Source organism: Balaenoptera borealis (genome assembly GCF_965194805.1).
Source record: "Balaenoptera borealis genome assembly, chromosome: 1".
NCBI lineage: Eukaryota > Metazoa > Chordata > Mammalia > Artiodactyla > Balaenopteridae > Balaenoptera > Balaenoptera borealis.
Window position 1 is genome coordinate 10,114,349 of NC_138860.1, and position 23,161 is coordinate 10,137,509.

The 23,161-nt window shown below is 37.4% G+C and overlaps 1 protein-coding gene across 1 annotated transcript in view; it reads left to right on the forward strand.

Annotated features, from left to right (window-relative positions):
• Positions 1-23,161, forward strand: part of LOC309630376 (uncharacterized protein) — a gene marked incomplete at its 5' end in the record, with an annotated part of 1,321,579 nt that overhangs the window by 524,524 nt on the left and 773,894 nt on the right. Inside the window, one exon of the mRNA XM_082395555.1 lies at positions 21,433-21,926. The remainder of the gene's footprint in view (positions 1-21,432; positions 21,927-23,161) is intronic.

Genomic DNA, 23,161 nt, shown 5'->3' on the forward strand with positions numbered 1-23,161 from the left:
GGGAGTTTCAGCTCCTACGGTCATTGATCATTTGCCCCCATAGGTTACCCGTCAGATGTCTGTTGGCAGGTAGCACTTCCCATTCAAGCTAGGAGGCACTCTGCTCCTTGAAGGCCTGGAGTTTTGGTCAGGATACCTGTGGAGTCACTACCCATGGTGCATCCATTTCATAGTAGGCTCTTTCTGCTGCTCTGGCGTATACTGCCTGGAGATAAAGTTTTCATCTTCCTACTTTCAAGACCTCCAGCCTTGTCTGTCTTTCTGCAGTCCGATGGGAGTGGAAGTGATGGGAGTGGAGGAGGAGGAGCACGTGTGTGTGCGGCGTGTGTGATTGGAAAGAAAGAAGCACACTTCCTCCTGCTTCCGGCCAAGATTATCTCTTTTTGTAGCCCTGACACATTTCCCTTTTATAGCAGCGAACGCTGAGAGAAGGAAAAAGAAGAACCATGAACCAAACAGGCTCATATCTCAGAATTCCCCCAAGAGATTTGCCTGCTGTGCCTGCAACTATCTTTGAGAGCAGGGTGTATATATATATATATATTTTAATCATATTTTACTTCCAGCCTTAGTGCAGTATCTAGAACATAGTGTTGCTGAATAAATATTGTACTTGTCAAAAGATAAAGTGAAGTCCACCATTAAAAAAATCTTGTAAAGAGGGTCACTCTTATTTAAGTCCCTAGAAATCTCTCATACTACATTTTTTTATACTTAGATTTTTTAAATTAATTTTTATTGGCATATAGTTGCTTTACAATGTTGTGTTAGTTTCTAACTGTACAGCAAAGTGAATCAGCTATATGTATATATATTCCCTCTTTTTTGGATTTCCTTCCCATTTAGGTCACCACAGAGCATTGAGTAGAGTTCCCTGTACTTTACAGTAGTTTCTCATTAGTTATCTATTTTATGCATAGTATCAATAGTGTATATGCGTCAATCCCATTCTCCCAATTCATCCCACCCCCCCTTCCCCCTTGGTATCCATACGTTTGTTCTGTACGTCTGTGTCTCTACTTCTGCTTTGCAAATAAGACCATCTATACCATTTTTCTGGATTCCATGTATATGCATTAATATATGATATTGTTTTTCTCTTTCTGACTTACTTCACTCTGTATGACAGACTCAAGGTCCATCCATATCTCTGCAAATGACCCAATTTCGTTCCTTTTTATGGCTGAGTAATATTCCATTGTATATATGTACCACATCTTCTTTATCCATTCCTCTGTTGATGGACACTTGGGTTGCTTCCATGTCCTGGCTATTGTAAATGGTGGTGCAATGAACATTGGGGTGAGTGTGTCTTTGTGAATTATGGTTTTCTCTGAGTATAAGCTCAGTAGTGGGATTGCTGGGTCATATAACAGTTATATTTTTAGTTTTTTAAGGAACCTCCATACTGTTTTCCATAGTGACTGTATCAATTTACATTCCCACCAACAGTGTAAGAGGGTTCCATTTTCTCCACACCCTCTCCAGCATTTATTGTGTGTAGATTTTTTTGATGATGGCCAATCTGACCCATGTGAGGTGATACCTCATTGTAGTTTTGATTTGCATTTCTCTAATGATTAGTGATGTTGAGCATCTTTTCATGTGTATGTTGGCCGTCTGTATGTCTTCTTTGGAGAAATGTCTATTTAGGTCTTCTACCCATTTTTTGATTGGGTTGTTTGTATTTTTGATATTGAGCTGCATGAGCTGTTTATATATTTTGGAGATTAATCCTTTGTCAGTTGCTTCATTACATTTTTTTTAAATAAAACATTCTATTTATGAAAAAAGTTATTAGTATGAAACTGTTCCAGTCAATGCTAGCTTTGGATACATAGAGAGATTATCTGACAGAAAAACTAGAAAAGGAGGCAAATAAATTTAACAGAGATTTTATATCCAGGCGTATGATTTCACGATTGCAAATGTAAAATGTCCTTGTGATGTAACTATTTAAAGGCCATTGAAAAACAATTTCATTTGTTAGATTTTGGAGTTCACATCTATAGAAAAACAGGACAAATTTTTTAAACCTAGTGTTATAAAAGTTGGTAGCTGTGCTTGCGATAAAATTTTCAGTGAGCATTATACATGGTATATTAATCAGTTAGTGTTGGGATAATTAATTATGCATAAAAATAAATAGCTTAATGGCAGCTGTCACCAAGTGTTTATTCTTCTCCTTCCCATGTCTGTGGGTGGGCTAGGGTGGATCTGCTTCAGACTTCATCTTGAGTTCAGATCTGCTCGGTTTGTCTACGCATTCTCCTTGGGCCAGCAGCTATTGGAGGAGAAATCCACAGCACAAGCCAGATCCTGCAGATAACAAGCTTTCCTCACTTCAGGCCCACCAACACTCCACTGATGGACGTAAGTCACATACGGAGCCTAGAGCAATGGAGTGATGGAATGTTATTCTCCCGTGGAGCCTGGGAGCCATGATACCAGGAGACGGAGGGCGAGGAAAGGAACAATTATAAGCAGATAACATGAATTCAAAGAGGTTTTGTCTACAACACTTTAGGTGGAGGATAATATGACCCTGATGTCAAAGAAACGTGAACTTTTAATAAAATTATGTCATGAACAATGAGTGAGAATAATTTTGTTTCAAAATCAACATATTGTATATTACACTATGTATGTTTTTAGTGGAAATATGTAAAATATTTTTAAAGTCCAGAAGTTAGTGTACAAAGCGTTTGACCATTTTCTCAATATATTTAATTAAACTACTATGATAGTAAACCTCCAAAATTTAGCAGATTGTATGAAATTTACTTAATTTTCATGTAACAGTCCAGAGCGGTTGTCCCAAGTCAACAGAAATACTATTCCACACACTTATTCAGGAACCTGGGCTAGTGGTAGATCTGTCACCTTCAAGGTCATTGTGGTTTTCCCCATCAAAGTTAGGTAGAAGATTCGGGAATGGTGCACCTCACTTGTACTTATGTTCCATGGAAACGTCTGACAGCCAAGGGAGCTAGCTGGGCAACAGAGTCTAGCTGTGTACCCAGGAGGAAGGGGAGCGCAGATGTCAGGGACCAGTTTAGCAGCCTCTGCAAAAATCGATACAGGTCGATACATTCAAGTTAGTTAAAAAAAGAAATGGCTCTTCTAGCTGAGATTTGATAGAGTAGCATTTTAGCATGCATTGCCTTATATTTGTCTATACATAGTATTTGTTAAATATTGAATAAAATACAATGATATTAAAGAAAAAACACTATCGATTAATTTCTTTGACAACTAACACCTAAATTGTGACAGAGGGAAATAAAAAAATAACAAGTTCAGGTTCAGTAAGAAAATTTGTAGTTTTTACTTACAAAGCATATTGCCTTGAGTATGATCCATGATAATGAATGTTTATTGACTGGATTAGATTTTAGTAATAAGGGCACAGTGAAATACATAATTCATTATATATTTTTAAAAGAAAAAAAGTTTGACTTGATGGAATTACAAACTATAGACTGCTATGACTGAAAGTATTTTAGCATGGAAAGAATCTTAAATCATTAGATAATCCTTTTTCCTTTTATTTTTTTTATTCCCTTTTCTTTTTCAACTTCTTTTTTTTAAGTGAATACCAATGGCAGTTTATCTCAGGAAATTACAACAATACTCTTTAATTACTTACCTCTCAACTATAACTGATTACATGGCTTTTTTTCATTACACAATCTGTGAAGTTTATACTGTCAGTTTTGTGTAGGTTTGGAATTTTGTGCAATGTTATATTTGGTAATGACAAGCTTTCGAGCACCACCCTAGTTTTAAACAAACTGAAGTAAAGAAAATTTTATGTTTCAAATACACTTTGAATTTTGTGTCCAGATTTTAACTGATATAAATAAAATAGTATATTTTCTAAACATATGTAACTTACATCAAACTGCTGTTTATAGTAAAGAAGCAGGGCTCAAGTTTCCAGTACCAGGGGACAAACACTCTTTTTTCTAAGTTCGTTGCTTTAATTTCATGGAAAAATAACAAGGTTTATAAGTATTTTTCTCCAAATGTAGCCATTCTAAAATATTCAGTGTTAACTATGCTTTTACTCTTCTATTTTAAAATATTGCCTCATGTAAACTGTTTCAGAAATGGAAAAGTCACCCAAAGGTGCAAAAAAGAGCAAAATGAGTCATGTTTTATATAGAAAGATTACAAGTTTATTTTAAGCTTTAATACAAACATGAAGTTGATATATAGATTTAATTATATAAGTATTTTCATTTGTATATCCTCTATGGAATTCACTGTGAATTAACTTTCAATATATTAAGTAGAGACTGAGCAAGAAAAATTTTAAGGCAACACATATACTGGCATGTTTATACACTCAAACAGGATAATTTGCAAGATCATTATTTCCAGACAATCTTTGCTTTTTAGATATTTCTTATTTCATGCATGTTTTACCTAGAGGGATGGAAAGAGGCATTCTCTAAAAATATGAAGTGATTATCCAAAAGTACAGCTTACTCCTAGAAAGATATTGCTATTCCCCAAGAATCGTGGGGTCATGATGAAATCAAGAGCATCATCATCTCCTGGCCACCCTCCACCTTCCCCCCTTGCCCTGAATAAATCATACTGGATTTCTCTGTTACAGAACTGTGTATTTCTTCTTCCTTGAACTACTATCAGGCAACTCTTACTGACTGAGTCATCACAACGTCTTCCTGTATAATTATATTATGTAAGGCACTAATATATTCCAATACATCATTGATTTTTAATGACCTCAATAGGTCATGCAGTTCAACAACTGCATCTAGCAGGACCAAAGTTACTTTTTTTTTTAATTTATTTTTTTAAATTTATTTCTTTTTGGCTGCGTTGAGTCTTCATTGCTGCGCGCGGGCTTTCTCCAGTTGTGGTGAGCGGGGGCTACTCTTCGTTGTGGTACATGGGCTTCTCATTGCAGTGGCTTCTCTTGCTGCAGCACACGGGCCCTAGAGTGTGTGGGCTTCAGTAGTTGTGGCGCACGGGCTTAGTTGCTCCGTGGCATGTGGGATCTTCCCGGACCAGGGCTCGAACCCGTGTCCCCCGCACTGGCAGGCGGACTCCTAACCACTGCGCCATTAGGGAAGCCCCAGGACCAAAGTTACTCTTCAAGACTGTACATTATTTAATTTAAGGAACGCCATTTTTAGCTATTTTCTAGTCCTCTTTGTACATACTTACCACACTCTGTTAAAAGCATTTATCTGTTTCCTCAACACACTATGCCTGCCTCAAATATAAACACACACACACACAAACTTGTCTTGGTCATTTTCATATCTCTATTATTGAAGTATATTTGATTTACAATGTTGTGTTAGTTTCAGGTGTACGACAAACTGATTCAGTTTTTTTTTTTTTCAGATTCTTTTCCATTATAGGTTATTACAAGGTATTGAATATAGTTCCTGTGCTATACAGTAGGTCCTTATTATTTACCTATTTTATATATAGTGGTGTGTATCTGTTAACCCCAAACTCCTAATTTATCCTTCCCCCCCCCACTTTCCCCTTTGGTAACCATAAGTTTGTTTTCTATGTCTGTGAGTCTATTTCTGTTTTGTAAATAAGTTCTTTTGTATCATTTTTTTAGATTACACGTGTAAGTGATATCATATGGTATTTGTCTTTCTCTGTCTGACCTCACTCAGTATGACAATCTCTAGTCCATCCATGTTGCTGCAAATGGCATTATTTCATTCTTTTTTATGGCTGTGTAGTATTGCATTGTATATATATATACACCACACCTTCTTTATCCTTTCATCTGTTGATGGGCATTTAGGTTGCTTCCACGTCTTGGCTATTGTAAGTCGTGCTGCTGTGAACACTGGGGTGCATGTATCTTTTTGAATTAGAGTTTTCGTTTTTTTCCGGATATGTGCTTAGGACTAAAACTCTTTCTAAGCCTCATTTTGCTCATCTGTAAGATGAAATTAATACTGTATACATCACAAGATAGTTGTGGGGATTAAATGAATTCATGTGTATGATGATCTTTCACACATACATTTCCAGAGAATCTTACTGACAGTACAAATTTTCTTGTTACATTTATTCCAAAAATGTCATTGAGCAACTCTTACCTAAAAGGCAATAAATAAAGAATTGTCAGGTATACAAAGCTGAAAGACATTGTTCCCGCCCTTGAATAGGGAAGGTAGCAATTATTTATTGTTGCAAAATAAACTATCCCTAAGGTGACCAGCATTCAGATTACCTGGGTCTGAGGGGATTCCTGGGACAGGAAATGTTCAGTTTTAAAACGAAGACAGTCTGGAGTAAACTGGGTCAAGTAGGTTGCCATAAATCCATCCCAAATCTTAGTTGCTTAAAGCAAAAATGGTTAATGGTTTCTTGAGAAGCTGCCTAACTCCTTCTGCTGGTTTTCTCTGGGCTTATTTGCACAGCTATCTTCAACTGGAAGGGCGACGGGGCCTTTTCAACTACATGGTCTCTGATCCAACCTTTTCACAGCATGGTGAGTGGTCTCAGTTGTAGGCCCCTACACCCCAATGCTCAAGCAATGTATCAAGCCTTTGCTCCCCTCACATTTGCTCCTGTCCAGTTGGCCAAAGCAAGTGTCAAGGCCCAGCCCTACATTAGTGTGGGAGGAGCATATACAAGGACATGGAGAGCAGGAGACACAGCTCCCTTGGAGTTGTTACTACAAAGATCTACACTTATGCAGCAAGTTAGTGTATTATGGTCTTCCTGTCAAGTGTGCAAGTCATAGGATAGAGGTGGTAGAGAAAAACCAAAGTGGGAGGGAAAAGCAGTGGGCTGGAATTGAGAGCCCTGGGCCAGAGACTGAACTCTACAATACTTGCTTTGAATACCTTAGTTACCTAACTTCTAGGAGCTTCATTTTGTCATCAGTAAAATTACCCATGCCAACTTCACAAGGTCCTTATGTTATAAAAATGTAAGTTTAATGTATAAAAATGCAAAATATTTTTCATTTAAAATTTGTTTAAAAATTTGTTTTATTGAAGTATAATTGATTTACAAAGTTGTATTAATTTTCTACTGTATATCACAGTGATTCAGTTTTACATATATATACATTCTTTTTCATTTTCTTTTCCATTATGGTTTATCACAGGATATTGAATATAGTTCCCTGTACCATACAGTAGAACTTTGTTTATCCCCATTTTCTGTATAACAGTTTGTATCTGCTAACCCCAAACTCCCACTCCATCCCTCCCCCACACGCCCTCCACCCCTTGGCAACCACAAGTCTGTTCTCTATGCCTGTGAGTTAAAATATTTTTTAAATTAACTAAATTGTCTTAGGATATGTCTCTTCCTACCACTGAACATCTTCTGATAAGGGTTAAAATCCTGATAAACTAGCACTTTATAATAATTCTTTTTAGAAATTTTTAATGCAGTTACATTACTTGTTTTAGCTATGTTAGGTCTTCAAAAATAACTTAATTTTCCTTACTCTTCCAACTTCTCGGTTGTTTTTATTGATCAAAAAAGGATAATTTCCATTTTGGGGCATTTTGAGTTAAAATGGAAACCAGTGTTTATCCCAACTTGGAATAAAAACCATTATCAATACACAGAAATAACTACATCCTAGTATTTAAATATCATATTTTAATGCATTCTAGCATCATGTTAAGCTTTAAATGCAGACAGTCCCTGACTTATCATGATTTGACTTAGGGTTTTTTGACTTCATGATGGTGTGAAAGTGATATGCACTCAGTAGAAACCATACTTCAAATTTTGAATTTCCATCTTTTCGCAGGCTGGTGATGCCACAGCTCCCCGGTCAGCCCAGCCATCACAATCAGGAAGGTAAACAAGCCATACACTTACAGCCATTCTGCACCTATACAGCCATTCTGGTTTTCACTTTCAGTACAGCATTCAATAAACAACATGAGATAGTCAATACTTCATTTTAAAATCAGCTTTGTGTTAGATGATTTTGCCCAAGTGTGGACTGATGGAAGTGTTCTGAGCACGTTTAAGGTCGATGAGCCCAAGCTGTGATGGTTGGTAGGTTAGGTGTATTAAATACATTTTCAACTTGTGATAGGTTTACTAGGCTGTAACCCTCTGTAAGTTGAAGAAAGTCTATAATGTGATTTCCATGTTCTTCGCTCATGTTAAATTCCTCACATTTTGATTTCTCTTAAAAAAATAAACGATTTATTTTGATCTTAGTAGGCTGTATTCATTTAGTCATTTTCAGCCTATGCATCTGCCTTTTCCATATGACTAGGACAGAGTGTATCTGTATGAAATCCACTTCATAATGTTTAACTCTTTGTGTTATATAGGTGACTTTGGCAGTATTTTTTCTTTTTCATTTGAAGAAACCCATTATGCAAAAATTTTTCTTAGGTAAAAGTGTGAGCAAGAATCTGAGTTCTAAAGTTTGTCTAGGTTCAAATGTCAGCTCCACAACTTAATTGCTGTGTGTCCTTGAACAAATTATTTAAACTTTCTGTGCCTTTTCTATTAAGTGGTGATGATCATAGTATATATCTCATGGTATTGCTATGAATATTTAATGATTTAACAAGTGCTGAATGCTTAAAACAACATCTGGTACAAAGGAGTGTCTGAGTAAATGTATCCTCTGTAACTACTACCATTATTTATGTTCTACCATTATTTATGTTTCATCATAAAACAAACTCGATTTTTCCTTCACCACTTATTTAATTACGTATCCATTCAACACATATTAATTACCTGCTCTATGTCAAGCGTTGCTCTAGTAAAGGGAATCAGGAGTGCCAGGGTGAAGTGACAGGAGTACATTGCAGTCTTCAAGACAGTGCTCATTGAGTGGATGCTATTTATACAGGGATTTGAGGAGGTGCTGAAATAAACAGTCGTGATGCCTGGAAGAAGAATATTCCAGGTACAAGCACAGCCGGGCACCAGTCCTAACGCGGAAGCAGGTGGAGGTATGCCTGAGGTGTTCGAAGCACAAGGAGGCCAGTGGGACTGGAGTTGAATGACGGAGGGAGAGTAACAGGAGTAAAAGACAGAGAGATGTAACGGAGGCTGGATCACACGGAGACCCGTACACCATTGTAAGGACTTGGTTTCTCTGCTGAGGAAAACGAGGAACCATTCTAAGATTTTGATTTAGTGTTTTAAGAGGCTAACCTGTTGAGTAAAGACATAAAGAGAGAAACACAGACACCAGACTCCACTGATAATGATCTTGCCAAGGTTATCAAATGCATCCTTGCTCCTCTGCCCTAAGGGTACTTTTCAGTCCTTACGTTCCCCAGATTTCCAGCAGTTGGGGTTACTGTGGATCACTTGTTCCTTTTTGTAGAGCTCTCATTTCCTGCCTGTTCTGATAGCATGTCTCTTAATGTTCTTCATACCCCCCCACCCGCCTTTTTCTTTATCCCATTTATTAGCTGCACTTTCTGTTCCTATTAAATACTGGTGTTGCCCAGACCTCTCATTCTATACGCTCTGTGCAGTGGCACAAAGGGTAGTTAAGTGGTTAAGAGCAAAGACGCTGGAATTCAGTTGACCTGGTTCACCAGCGGTGTGTGTGTTTGGGGTAGATAGTGAACCTCTAAGGTTCTACAGAATGAGAAAGTAAAGTTACATACTTTATCTTGTTTTTATGCAGACCAACTCATATGTTGTTTTGAGGACTGAAGTAAATGTGCTTAACCGAGTGCATGGAACATAGTAAGTGCCTATAAGTGAGATTATTTTACCACCTGGCAATGCAAGGCATTTACAAAGCTTCAGTTTCTATCAAGGGGCTGATGGCTTCCAAGTGTATATCTTAAAGCCACATATGTCACATATATTTCTGTAACATCAGACACCTATATGCAGTTTCCTACTGGATATTTCCAATTAAATTGTTCATGACATCTTACACTCAGTATATGGAAAGTAGGGCTAATCTTTTTACCTCCCTCCTCCAATCTGCTCTCCGTCTTGTGTTCTCAAACATGGTACAATGGTGCTAACATCCACTCAGGTGAAGACAGAATCTTGGACACCATCTTTGGTTTCTCTTCCTATCATCAGAGAAACATTATCAACTACCAACCCTCATCAGTTCTAGCCCTTAAATATCTTTGGAACTTGTCCACATTTTGTCACCCATTTATCAATTGCCCCAGTCCAGGACAGATAACCCTCTCTCAGCCGGGTTATTGAACACATTTCTAAGTTGCCTCCCTGTATCCAGAATTGCCCTTTCCAATTCGTTCTTCACCTGGAAGCCATTTCTCAAATGCAAATATCATCATTACTCTTCTGCTTTAAATTTTAGTCCATAACCATAATTTAACCATAGAATAAAGTAATATTCTGTAATTCTGTGGCAATCAGTTCTGTCCTTGAGTTAGTTCACATCTTCCTTTTTCACACCTTTCCAATATTCACTTTATACCACACAGTCTAGCCATACTAAACTTCTTTAAACTGTTAACCAGGACTTTCCTTCTGCCTAGAACCTTCTTCCATGACAACTCTTTGTATCCTGGACATTTTCTCCAATCTCTCCTCTGAAGACTATTTTGGGCACCTGCCACGCGTTCTGAACTCTATACTTCTTCTACCATTGTCAATACCACACTAATTTAAATTTTTCCTTTATTTTCTCCCTGTGGACTTTAATCTTTATAAGGGTCAACCCATATCTGTCTTGTTCAGGTTTAAATTCCAATACCTGACACCTTCTTGGAACAAACAAAAGCACAAATAGTTGGTGTGGTTTCTAGGACTGTGCTGGTACTAGGCATGCCCTTAATTTAATGAAATTATCTCAGACTTTCTTATAAACCATGCTTATTTTTTTTCCTTGTTGTATAATACTGTCATTAAAATAACAATGCAAGTCACATTTTGCATCCTTTGGGCTCAGAGTTAATTTTATAGAGCAGCAGATTTTATTTTTACGTAAGGAAGAACTTTCTATTAATTATAGCAGTGGATGTAATCAGGACAGGACAACCAGTTCTTTAGAATAGATAAAGTTGAGTTTATTGAACTACTGGGAAAAGGGCTGGCATAGTATATATTAAGCTTCTTAACCTTATTTTTCCCTCCAAATTCCTCCTCAGTGTCATCAGTTATAGTTGTGCTACAGGTTATTCCTTCTCTCACCTTCTTTCTCTTCTTTATGAATTTCTAACAGAGAATTTGCGGAACCTACTGGTTTATAGTGTCATTTTTTTTCTAGGAAACACTACTAAAGAATGTAGCCAGACACTCTTTTGATGGTTGAACTAAATGATTCCTATGGTCTTTTCCAAAACTATAATTCTGAGAGTCTATGGATCATGCCATATGGAAATACGGGTTTGACCATTGACATTTATCAAAATGTTTCAGATTGTTTCTTAACATTGAAGTGCTAAAAATCACTTTCAAAATTAAACCTTAAAATTAGAATTTTTTAAGTTTTACAGCCCAAACTCCTAGCCTCATCTTTCTCACTAATCCCATGCATTCATTTATAGTGTGTTGATAGAATATCCATTTAGTTAGGCTGAACATATGGCAGGGAAGAGACAAATACATATACCACAAAAGACTCAGAGAGAGAGAACACTGATCTTGGTTTAGAATTAGCATCTTTTTTCTCATTCAATTCTTCAAATATTTAAGTGCCTATCGTATGAAAAGCTTTATGTTTCCTTCTCCTTTTGCAATACTTTTTGCTCCTGGTTAATTACATCACAGTATATTTAGTTGTAGCCAGAAAACCTAGAATATCCTAGGCGTCTCTTTCTCTCTGACCTTCTCCATCTAGTCAGACTCTAAGTAAAACACATGACTCTTCTTTGGTGTCTTTCCTCCATTTTCATTTACTTTATCCTTTTTATTCATCGTGTCTCATTTGGACTATCAACTAGTTTCCTAACTGGTTTCCTCATCCCCAGGCTGTTTCAAGAATTAGGTATACCCCCTCCCTCTCCTTAAAAATCCCTGTTGGTGTCTCCCAGACTCCATGAGAAAATGCATCCTCTCTAACATGGCTTAGAGACCTTAAAATATGGTCCCAAACTGATTCTAGTCTAATCTTTCTAGCCACATTCTTTGCCGTTCCCTACGCTCACTATTCTTCCTCCTAGCCCTCACACTACTGTGCATCAATGAGGTTCCAAACCTTTAAATTTCAGATATTTTTTCATTGCCTGGAAAAGTACCCCCAACTTTTTGATTAAAAATTATCAATACTCAACTTAGATTTTACCATCTCTGTGAAGTCATCTGTAATGGTTAATATTATGTGTTGACTTGGCTGGAATATGTGTGCCCAGATACCTGGCTAAACATTATTTCTAGGTATGTCTGTGAGGATGTTTCTGGATGAGGCCAGCAGTTGAATTGGTGGACTCGGTAAAGCCAATGGTCATCCCCAGTGTGGGTGGGCATCCTACAATCCATGCAGGGCCTGAATAAAAAAAAGATGGAAGAAGGGAGAATTCACCCCTGTTTCTTTCTGCCTGACTATGCCAAGAGATCAGTCTTCTCTTGGTCTTGGGATGAGACATACGCCGTCTGCTCCCCTGGTCCTCAGGCCTTTGGTCTGGGACTGAACTACACCATTGGCTTTCTGGGGTCTCTAGCTTGCAGGTGGTATATTGTGGGACTTCTCAGCCTCCATAATTGTGTGACCCGATTCCTCATATAAATATCTATATTTATCATCTATATCTATCTATATCTCCTATTGGTTCTTTTTGTCTGGAGAACCCTTTCTATTATATCATTCCTGATTTCTGTGAGGACTTAATTGTTAAAGGACCTGTGTTTTATAGCAATTTATCCAATATAGTACATTCATTAAGTACTTAGATTCTGAAGTTAAATTACTTCAGCTTCTTACCAGCTCTATCCCTTAACAGTTATGATAACTTGTTAAACACTCAGCATTTCTATTTACTTATGTGTAAATTGAGGATCATACTAACACCTGAGATTTTTATGTGGGAATAAATGAAATAATTCAGTAGAAATTTGAAATAGTAGACTTTCACTACAACTGGTAGAGTGTAATTGTACTGGCTTTATTGTAATTTGTCTCTCTTGTTCTACTTTTGCCCACTAAATTTTGAATATCTTGATTTCTGAAACTGTATTCCTCTTCTTTCAAGCTCCCTTGTTGAGCAAAGGCTCTTTAATATAGTAGGCATTCAAATATTTATTGAAAGTGTAATAAAATGAGAAATATATGCACCATAATTGAGATATTGAAAAGTGCTATTGGATGTCAAATGAAGGCCAGTGGGTCATGGAAATATTCACAAGGAGGTAACATTTGATGGAGGAATTAAACAATACAACCAAGGCAGGAAAATCCAAGCAAAGAGATCACCATAATCAATGACAAAGCTGGGAAAGAAGTAGTCCAATTATCATGGCATGTAAAGTATAATTACAAAATAAATATGCATTATAAAGACCTTGAGTAGTAGATGTAAGTTTATTTTTAATACATTGACAGATTTTGAGCAGGAAGTAGACGTGATTCTAAAGGTGTTTATGAATTAAAATTAACTTGATAATTAACTTAAATTGGAAGACCTTGGAAGAAGTGATTCCAGGATGGCTTGAAGTGTTGAACTTGGAGGATTTGAAGAATTATTATAGTTAATATTATATTCAGGAAGGCCAGGGACGTATTGATTCTGGAATGAGATAAGTTGAATTTTGGACTTGTTCTTTTTGAAATATTAGGGTGAATGTCTTAGTTCAGGCTGCTATAACTAAAATACCATAGACTAGGTGGCTTAAGCAACAGACATTTATTTCTTACAGTTAAGGAGGCTGTAAGTCCAAGATCAGGGTGCCAGCGTGGTGAGGTTCTTGGTGAGGACCCTCTTCCTGGTTTACAGAGGACTGCCTTCTTGCTGTATCCTCACACGAAGAGCTCTGGTCTCTTCATCCCTTATAAGAACACTCATTCCATCACAGAGACGCCACCCTCATGACCTAATTACCTCCCAAAGGCACAGCTCTTAATACCATCACCTTAGGGATTAGGGCTTCGACATATGACTTCAGTCTGTAGAAGTGACTATATTGGCAGTTAGAAACACAGGTCTGGAAGAAAGATGAGGGAATCAAACATTCAGAGGAAATAGTTGATACGGTGGGCACTGAGGAAATTGAGAAAGGAGAAGAATAAGCATGAGGCTTAGGACATTGAGGATTTCTGAACTTGAGGGCCAAGAGAAAAAGGAATGAGAAGAAGGTTCAGAAAGAAGTGGTCAGGGGATAAGAAAATGAGAAAACTGTAGCATTGCGGAAGTGAAGGCAGGGCAGTTTCAGGAAATACGAGTTCAACTATGTGATGGATACTGGTTCTGTTGAGAAATGGACATAGGGAACAAGAGGCAAAATAGAAAGCTGAAAGGAGCTTATGGCCTAGAGTCACACAGACCCTGGGTTTATACTGTCTGGCTCTGCCTCTTCCTAGTTACGATTCCTTGGGCAGTTTACTTCCCTAAGCCTCAGTTACTTAACTGATAGAATAGAGTTAGTACTAGTACCCACTGCATAAGTTTGTTATTAGGATTAAATGAGATCACACATGCGAAGCTCTCAGCACAATCCCTGGTGTATAGTAAGTGCTTATATTGTGCAGAGCAGCACTGCGCATTAGACCGCTCTCTCGTGATATGTGTTCTATTTCACACTGTCCTTTGCAATACTCACTAGACACATGTGGCTATTAAGCACTTAGAATGTGGCTAGTGTGACTGACAAACTGAATTTCTCCTTTAATTTTGATTTAGGTTTTAACGTCCACTTGTGACTAGTCTGGTCTAGAGTGGGCCGCCTAAGGCAGGCAGAATGCTATTTCTCTCTCGTATAACATTCTGGGATGAGGGATGGAGGCTGGTGAGGATGCTCTGGTCCATGTGGCCTTTCAGGCATTCAGGTTCCTTCGGCTAAAGTCTCATCTTCATTTGCACATCCGACACTCCCTCAGATCCAGGTCTGTGTTCCTGCCCTTGGAAGGTGATTTCTTTTTAAGGAAATGGTGCAGAAGTGACACACATCACTTTTGCTCAATTTCCATTGGTGTGAAACTGGCCACATGGTCTCAGCTAGCTACAAGGAGGGCTGTGTGCTCAAATAAAATCAATTACTTTTAGAAAGAGGAACAGAGACATTTAGAAACAGTTAACAATCCACCATACAATGTGAGAAGTATCAGTTGTTATTGTTGTTAGTCTACCTACGAAGGATATATTTTATATCTTAGTAATGTGTGTGGTTGGCACATTTCCTCAGTTTAGAGCTCATGATCCTCTCAGAGTAATCAGGGTCCATTTGTACCAGACCTGCTTGTCAAATCCCGAAGGTCTCCAAGAAAAGATATTTGCAGATTACTTACAATGGTATAATTTTTGGCAGGATACATATATGGGGTAACACCCTTTATTTGCTTGCCAACATTTATTTCTCCTCCACCTTAGTTAATGTGTCTCACATTTCTTTGAAATAAATTTTTTCTCTATTATCAACATTCTACTCTTGTTTTGATCCCACATGAGTTCCTGGGGTATAACTCTTGCAACTATAGAACTGGGGGAGGAATTACCTCCCACTTGAGTTTCAAGAGTGAGACTCCACTGCCTAAAATCCACACTCGGTGCGAACAGTGATTGATACAGAAGTGGGCCTTTGGAGTAAACATGCACCATATGCGGGGATCTTAGGGTCTTGGGAATTTTGCTTGGGGTCACGGAGGATGAGAGGTTTGGACTGCTGCTTCTCAGAGTCTGGCTCACAGAAGGTTGCACTGAGGGGCAAAGAAAGGATGTTGGCACTGTGTTCTTGATTTCTAAAGCCATACCGGATGCCTGGGAACCAGAATTTTCAGTTCATGAGCCCAAAGCTCCTTTTCAAAAATTCCACTTGAGTTGAGCTTTCTTGATGGTTGAAATAGAAATTTCCTAATAATGCACAAAGAAATGGTTAGAGGAATATCTTTGTCAGCAATGATCATTCCCAGACTCTAGTGTTTTCAAATATGGAAAAAGATTAGCTTTCATAATTGACTGAAAAGTTACATTAGCCACTGGTTTCCAGTCAAAAAAACAGAAACCACTCTAGGAATTTCAAACAGTGGAAACTTAATTCAAATAATTGGTTGTAAATCAGTGCAAGGGTTGAAGGCAAGTAAGAAGGGGAATGTGAGGTGATAATGTTATTAAAATATGCGGAAAGCTGCTACTTTCTGGACTGGAGAGATAAAAGGGAAAACAGTCCTGCCCAGAGGCCACAGTCACTGCTGCTTGCAAGAAGCCCGGAGACTGCGCTTCCTCTAATGTGGCATGAACTTGTTCTGCCGCTGTTGTCACCAGAAGCCGAGCCCACAAGCCTGTTGCTGGAGCTGCATGGTAGGCGCCATCACAGCCACTACCTGACATGGTTAGAACTGTGCTCCTAAGAAAGAGCCCAGGGGGTGTTCTTGTTTTGGCTTTTTTTCCCCACCATTCTCGCTGCAATGCTAGAGGCACTGCCAGAAGCAGAAAACAAAAAGGCAACACCTTTCCCCTTTATTCTACCCTCCCTTTTCCTGCCGGGATCACGCACTGGCAGAATCAGAAGGGAACCCATCTTGCAAGGAAATTCAGAAAAATGTATCTTGCCAGCTCCCAACCCCTTCTCATACAGAGGAGGGTGTAGAAGATCATAAATGGAGCTAAAACCCATATATAAAGCACCAGAACTTCACTGAACATTTCTAGGTTGAGCATGAAAAGAATAGCCTGACTTCTCTTCCCATGCCTTACTTCTGGATCTCAGAAACAGAGGACTTAGTTTAATTATGTTATTGCCCTTTATTCCTAAGGAATTATACTGGAGTCTATCTAACAATCTCCATATTGGGAGGCATTCTTTCTTTTAATTAATAAATAAGTCTGTCAATCTTGAAAATTCCTTTAACTGCTTGGAAAATGCTCTCAGACCACAGGAATCTATAGATTCCACTTAGACAGGTATTGACATGTACATTTTTTTTCTCATGATCAATGGATCCTAGCTCCATCTACTGTGATTATAATAAGATTTATTTAAACTCCTTAAAGCTCAGCTCAAAAACCATAATCACTAAATTTGGGAAACAAAATTCAAAATATTCAACAAAGAAGGGACAATTTTCTCTAAATTTGTACATGGTAGGCATTTTTTTGTTTTGTTTTTTTGTTTGTTTTTGTTTTTTTGACTCTTCTAACAGCACACACAGTACTTCTCCCCTTTCACCTTTCATCCACAGGCAGTGAATTTGAGACATACCAGTCTGTATCCATCTCTGAAATTCACCATGCCTGATAGAGCCCGTTGTACTTCAGCTTAGAACACATTTCCTTGTACAAACTATTAATCTCCAATATCAAGTATGTTTTGTTTGGAGAAAGTTTTTAACAGAAGATTAAAAAAATATTTCTGCACCCATGGCAACTATTCAAAAACACAGTTTAGTTGCCCTATTTGTTGTTGGGGTTACATACCAGATACAGAAATACTGTCATAAAGGATCTGTCATTGCTAAAAAGAAAAATACACCTGAGAAAGAGCTGAGATGTAGTTGGATTAGGATGTATTGTGCAAAGATGCTGTTTGGTATAATGTTTCTGGGCTTACCTTTGATAATGCTATTTTGACAGAGAAATTAAGTCATCATTTACCACAGAATGATCCAAGAAAATGAACTCTGTATCTCTCTGAAAATGCAAGTTGATGTAGGAAAGTTTGATGGAATCAATGAATCACTTCGCTGATATATTTTTGCCACCTCGGCATAGATCATTAACCTAATGGATTATGTTTTGTAGTAGATGCATTTTTTTTTTTTTTTTTTTTGCTGTATGTACTAAAATAATATATGGAACCTTCCCATTTTAATGGTCACTTAACCTCCACTGTGTAAAACGCTTAAGTGAATTTAAACATTTGTATTAAAACCCATACCATCTGTCTCAGACACTAAGCAGCTAGAAACTTCTGGTGGTTTTCCAATATAAGTAGCAACCATTGTTGGTTGGCATGGGCATCTTGAAGCCTCCTTTGCCTTAGAGCCAAGGGTATTTTTTTTTTTTGGAGACATTAAGAAGTACGGAAAATGTTTGTCCTCATGGTTCCATCTAGTTTTTCTCATTCATTCTCCATCTTTCAGTCCTAGTTACTTAGAAAAAAAGTTACGATAAAGGGATTTATAGCTATATATTAAAGACTTCTTGAGCTATTTTGAAAAAAGATCATTCATAATTTTAAAAAGATTATAATAAAATGATAATGTTTATTTACAAATGAATCTTAATATTAACATTTTAAGTAATACACGAATTATTTTGGAGAAAACAGGTAACTCATTCATTAATTCAAGAAACATTTATTGAACACGTATCTTGCCAGATATTTTCTGAGTTTGGGGTTATCTTTATAAGGTAAGTGAAAGAAGGTCCTTCACTTCCCAGAGTTCACAGACTAGTGAAGAAAAACTGTAGGTAAATAACTGTAATATACAGTGATAAATTCTACGATAGAGGAAACAATAGAGAACAGAAAATAATACTCCTATTCCAAAACACAGACCTTGTTAGCATAAATCTGGATGGAAACTTGTGCTGAGCTGTAGAAGTGAAGGAAAGTCAGAAATTGTGAATAATACGAGGGAGTGATAGTGGCAGAGAACGTCATTGTGGGTGTGATCTGAGAACAGAGGTAACCAGAATCATATTTCATATGCAAACAGTGATATTACCGGGCTGCCTCCAAGCCCTATTACAAAAATATGGTTGCTGATAGAGAGCCCTCCCCAGGATTGAGGGTGCAAAAGCAAAACAGAAGGAAGAGCCTAAGTGATGTCAGAGAGCCACCCAGACCTCTGCCAGTACAACAGGTGTATGGAAGGTGCTGCTCCCAAATCCAGCTCAGCACCAAGATTGTTTTTAAGAGTCTACCCTGAGGAAGAATCGAGCAGGAGAAGAAGTAGGATGGTTATGGGGGTAGAGAGTACTCCAGACCCCTAAAATCAAATCGTGCAGATGGCTGTGTATGTAAGACCGACCCATCCCAAGGGACTTAGCAGATCAATATGGTGGGAAGTTTTCACAAGGAAGCTCTACTTGCCTTTCCTTAATTCACAAGCTCTTTGCTTTCTGTCCTCTGTCTGCACTCTGACAAGTAAATGCGCGCTCACTGACACAGCTCTCGAAGAGCAAAGAAGCAGGTCAGAGTCAGCCCAGAATACTGCAAATAGCAGCACTGAAATCATTATCCAGGTTGATGAAGGCCAGTTCTGCCAGGAGAGTGCTTCAGTCAGACTTCCCAATGGGTGCTGAAGTTCAGGTGAAGTCAATACGTCCTCCAGAAGCCTGGTGTTTTAGGAACTCTTAACTGGCAAACAGTCTCTGTGATTTGGCCAGAATTTTGATTGTCTGCTTGACACAAAGAGGTTGTTAATTTCTCATGGTGGGTTTTTAATAGAGAAAAAAAGGAACATTGAGCCAAGGAAAGTGAAGCATAAAGATTTTCAATCACTTCTTCATTTGTTTTAGTACCACCATTTCAAAGAAAATGAATCCATCAGTTAAGTAAAGATGTGGATTTTTAACTTATCAATTATACAAGACTATATGATGTTTTCTGGGGGTGTCATGCACTTTTGTAACTGCATACCTTTTTATACCGTTCTCTAAGCCTCTTGCCTTTTACTTACCTTTTGGAAACTTATTCTTCAATACTCAACTGAAGTGGCCCCTCATCCATTTTTTTAAAAAATTTATTTATTTTTGGCTGTGTTGGGTCTTCATTGCTGTGTGCGGGCTTTCTCCAGCTACAGCGAGCGGGGGCTACTCTTCGTTGTGGTGCGCGGGCTTCACACTGAGGTGGCTTCTCTTGCTGTGGAGCGTGGGCTCTGGGCGTGCGGGCTTTGGTAGTTGTGGCACGCGGGCTCAGTAGTTGTGGCACACAGGCTTGGTTGCTCCGCTGCATGTGGGATCTTCCCAGACCAGGGCTCGAACCCATGTCCCCTGCATTGGCAGGCGGATTCTTAACCACTGTGCCACCAGGGAAGTCCACCCCTCATCCATTTGGCTGTCCTGAAGACCACTTCTCCAGCAAGAATTAATTGCACCATAACATATTGCTAGTAAATTTGTCATGCCACTTATTTCTATTCTTCCTATTATTATAATGAGATCTTTGCATGTCTCTTTCCCAATCTAGATTAAACAACTTTAACAATAGCTTACATTTATCACCCTTTCACCAGATGCCTTATTTCATGTCATTCTGAAAGTACTTCCATAAGGTAAATGCTGTTATTAGCCCTTTTTACAGGTAAAGAAACTGAGACACAGAAGGTACTTTTTCAAGATCAGTCTAGCAAGTTGCTGAGTAGGTTTCTAAACCCAAGAAGTCTGACTACAGAAACTCTCCTAACCACTAAGCTTTAAATGACAGATTTTATATAAAAGAAAACTTTATCTCTACATAAGGATTCAAAAACAAAAGGCCACATTTTGATGTGTAAACCAGTTAAGGGGACGATCCTTTTATGGTGAAATGTAATTATGCGTTTCCTCCTATGTTATCAAAATGCAGCAGCTTGGTTAACTCACCATCTGTATAAATGACACTTAAACACAGAACATGCTTTATGGTAATTTCTCACCTTGACTTGCATTTTGTCACTTTCTTTGAAATTAGGTCACAAACATATTTTAAAAACAGCCTTGAAGCAAGAGGTAGAACTTTCAGAAAATTAATTTCTTGATCAAAATATTTCCTGGGAACTTACATTAAATTCTAGGCATCTTCTTTTAAGAAAGATCCCACTATCTGCCTTCTAAGACTTCAAATCTGAGATTTTTCTTCTCATTATCTCTGTGTTGATGAGAAGGAAGTCAATCTTCAGTTATTTTTAATTGCATCACTTTATGTTTTTTTAATGTATGCATTGTGCAGTATAGGTTTTTACCAGATTTAGGTGTGTTGTTTCTCAGGAATGAATTTATTGTATTTTATTCATTTTTAATTTGTGCTCCTGGAAGATATAAAGCTCAAAAATGCTAGGTATTTTACAAGACATTTAAGGTGAATATGCATGTCAGTACTAAAAATTAGGTGAGATTAAAGACTCAAAAATCTGTTTAATTCTACAGCAGAAGCATCTGCTTTCATTTGAAAGAGGAAAACATTTCTCTGTAAGTAGGAGCTACTTGCCAAATAATGACATCACCCTTGCTTATTGCCTAATGTTCTATTTCCTGCTTTGGTCTTACCTTGACATTGGGTCAGTGTTTTTTCCTAAATTGTCGTCTTCACAGCTGTGTTTAGCTGTTATCTTTAAGAAATACACATGCAGAAATGAATTATATTTATGCAAAAGTTGTTTCTCTTTTCAGAGTTTGCTATTGTAGTTAGGATTGTTGTAATACAAACAACAGTGAGCAAAATCTCCAGGCTTCCACTTCAGATTAGGGTAATTAAAGAAAAAAAATATATATATATCTCTTACATAATATATATATGTATGTAATTGACATAATATAACTATGTATTATTTTTGAAAAGAATTACAGAAGTCCTCTAATTTTTAATAATTCTATTATTAATATTCCCTGCAAGAAAAAATGGAAAACTGCTGATGGTGTGAGTGTATTCAGAATATTCTGAGCCAAGGTTTTTCTTAATTCAGTAGAAAACACTTTTATGCTCAAGGGTCTAATTTAGTTATTTTAATGTTTACTATTATTGATGTTACAGATCAGTTCCTTTTCAGGAAAGATGAATATAGAAAAGATGTTTAATGATATAACATACAAATAACTAGGGGTTATTATTTAGACATAGGATGAGAAGAGTATTGATTGAAATGAAGACAAAGAAGGACCTGACATCAAACAGGAATATATCAGGTATGTGAGGTTTTAATTCCAGAATTCTGACAGTGAGTTAAAATCTGTATATTTAAATTTAATGTTGAACAAAACAGACAGTAAGGAAGTGCTTTTATAGGAAGAGATGAATGAGTATGATGTTTTGTCAGTAGTATTGCTTATAGGAAAGAAATAAGTGACAATTTAGAAGGAAGCAGATGACTAACGTGTTACTGAATATTGCAACAAGCAATTCAGGATGTGAAATGATAATTGCAGAGTTTGTATTTCAAGTCAAATTTCTACATTATCTGTGGTGTGTTAAGCATAGAATCTGTTTTATGTCTTCAGAACAATTAAAAATATCTGTGACACCAGTGAAGTGCTCTTCTGTTTCCCAAGTTCAAAACTTTTACTGTGTATTGCTAATCACTCTCTTCTCTTATTCCTCATGGTGAATATTATATTCTTATTTTGATATAAAATGTATCCTGTTTCATGTTAAACTTTGGTTTCTCTTGACTGTGTTCTTCAATTTTTCTTCTACCACACAAATTGACTAGCAATGTCCTGTGAAATACAATCACTCCATGAACTTTTATCTAAATGGCAATTTTGAATCACTGCAGCTTACATTCATTTTTTTAGAACTCCTGCACAAGAAAAGGTCACACTTTCTTTCCAGAATGGGCAATTTTTCCTCAAGTCCACTGGTCTCACAGGTGTTGATCACGTGAAACTTGAATCCATCCCACATGGATTCCCTTTGTTTTCTTAATGTTCATTCAATTCACATTTTTCTGAATGCAGTTGGTTCAACATGTCAGACTTAATCTAATGCTCTATTCCTTAGAGTAATGGATCATTAATAGACAGACACACACACATACACAGACACACACACACTACCACACACAAATCCCCTTTTATGCAGGCAATCTGCAAGCTGTATCCTTAAGACATTTCTTTCTTTTTTTAAATTTTTATTGGAGTATAGTTGATTTATAATGTGTTAGTTTCAGGTGTACAGAGAAGTGAATCACTTATACATATATATATATCTCCACTCTTTTTTTTTTTTAGATTCTTTTCCCATATAGGCCATTACAGAGTACTGAGTAGAGTTCCCTGTGCTATATATCTATTTTATATATAGTAGTGTGTATATGTCAATCCCAATCTCCCAATTGATCCCTCCCCCCTGTTATCCCCTGGTAACCGTAAGTTTGTTTTCTATATCTGTGACTCTACTTCTGTTTTGTAAATAACTTCAT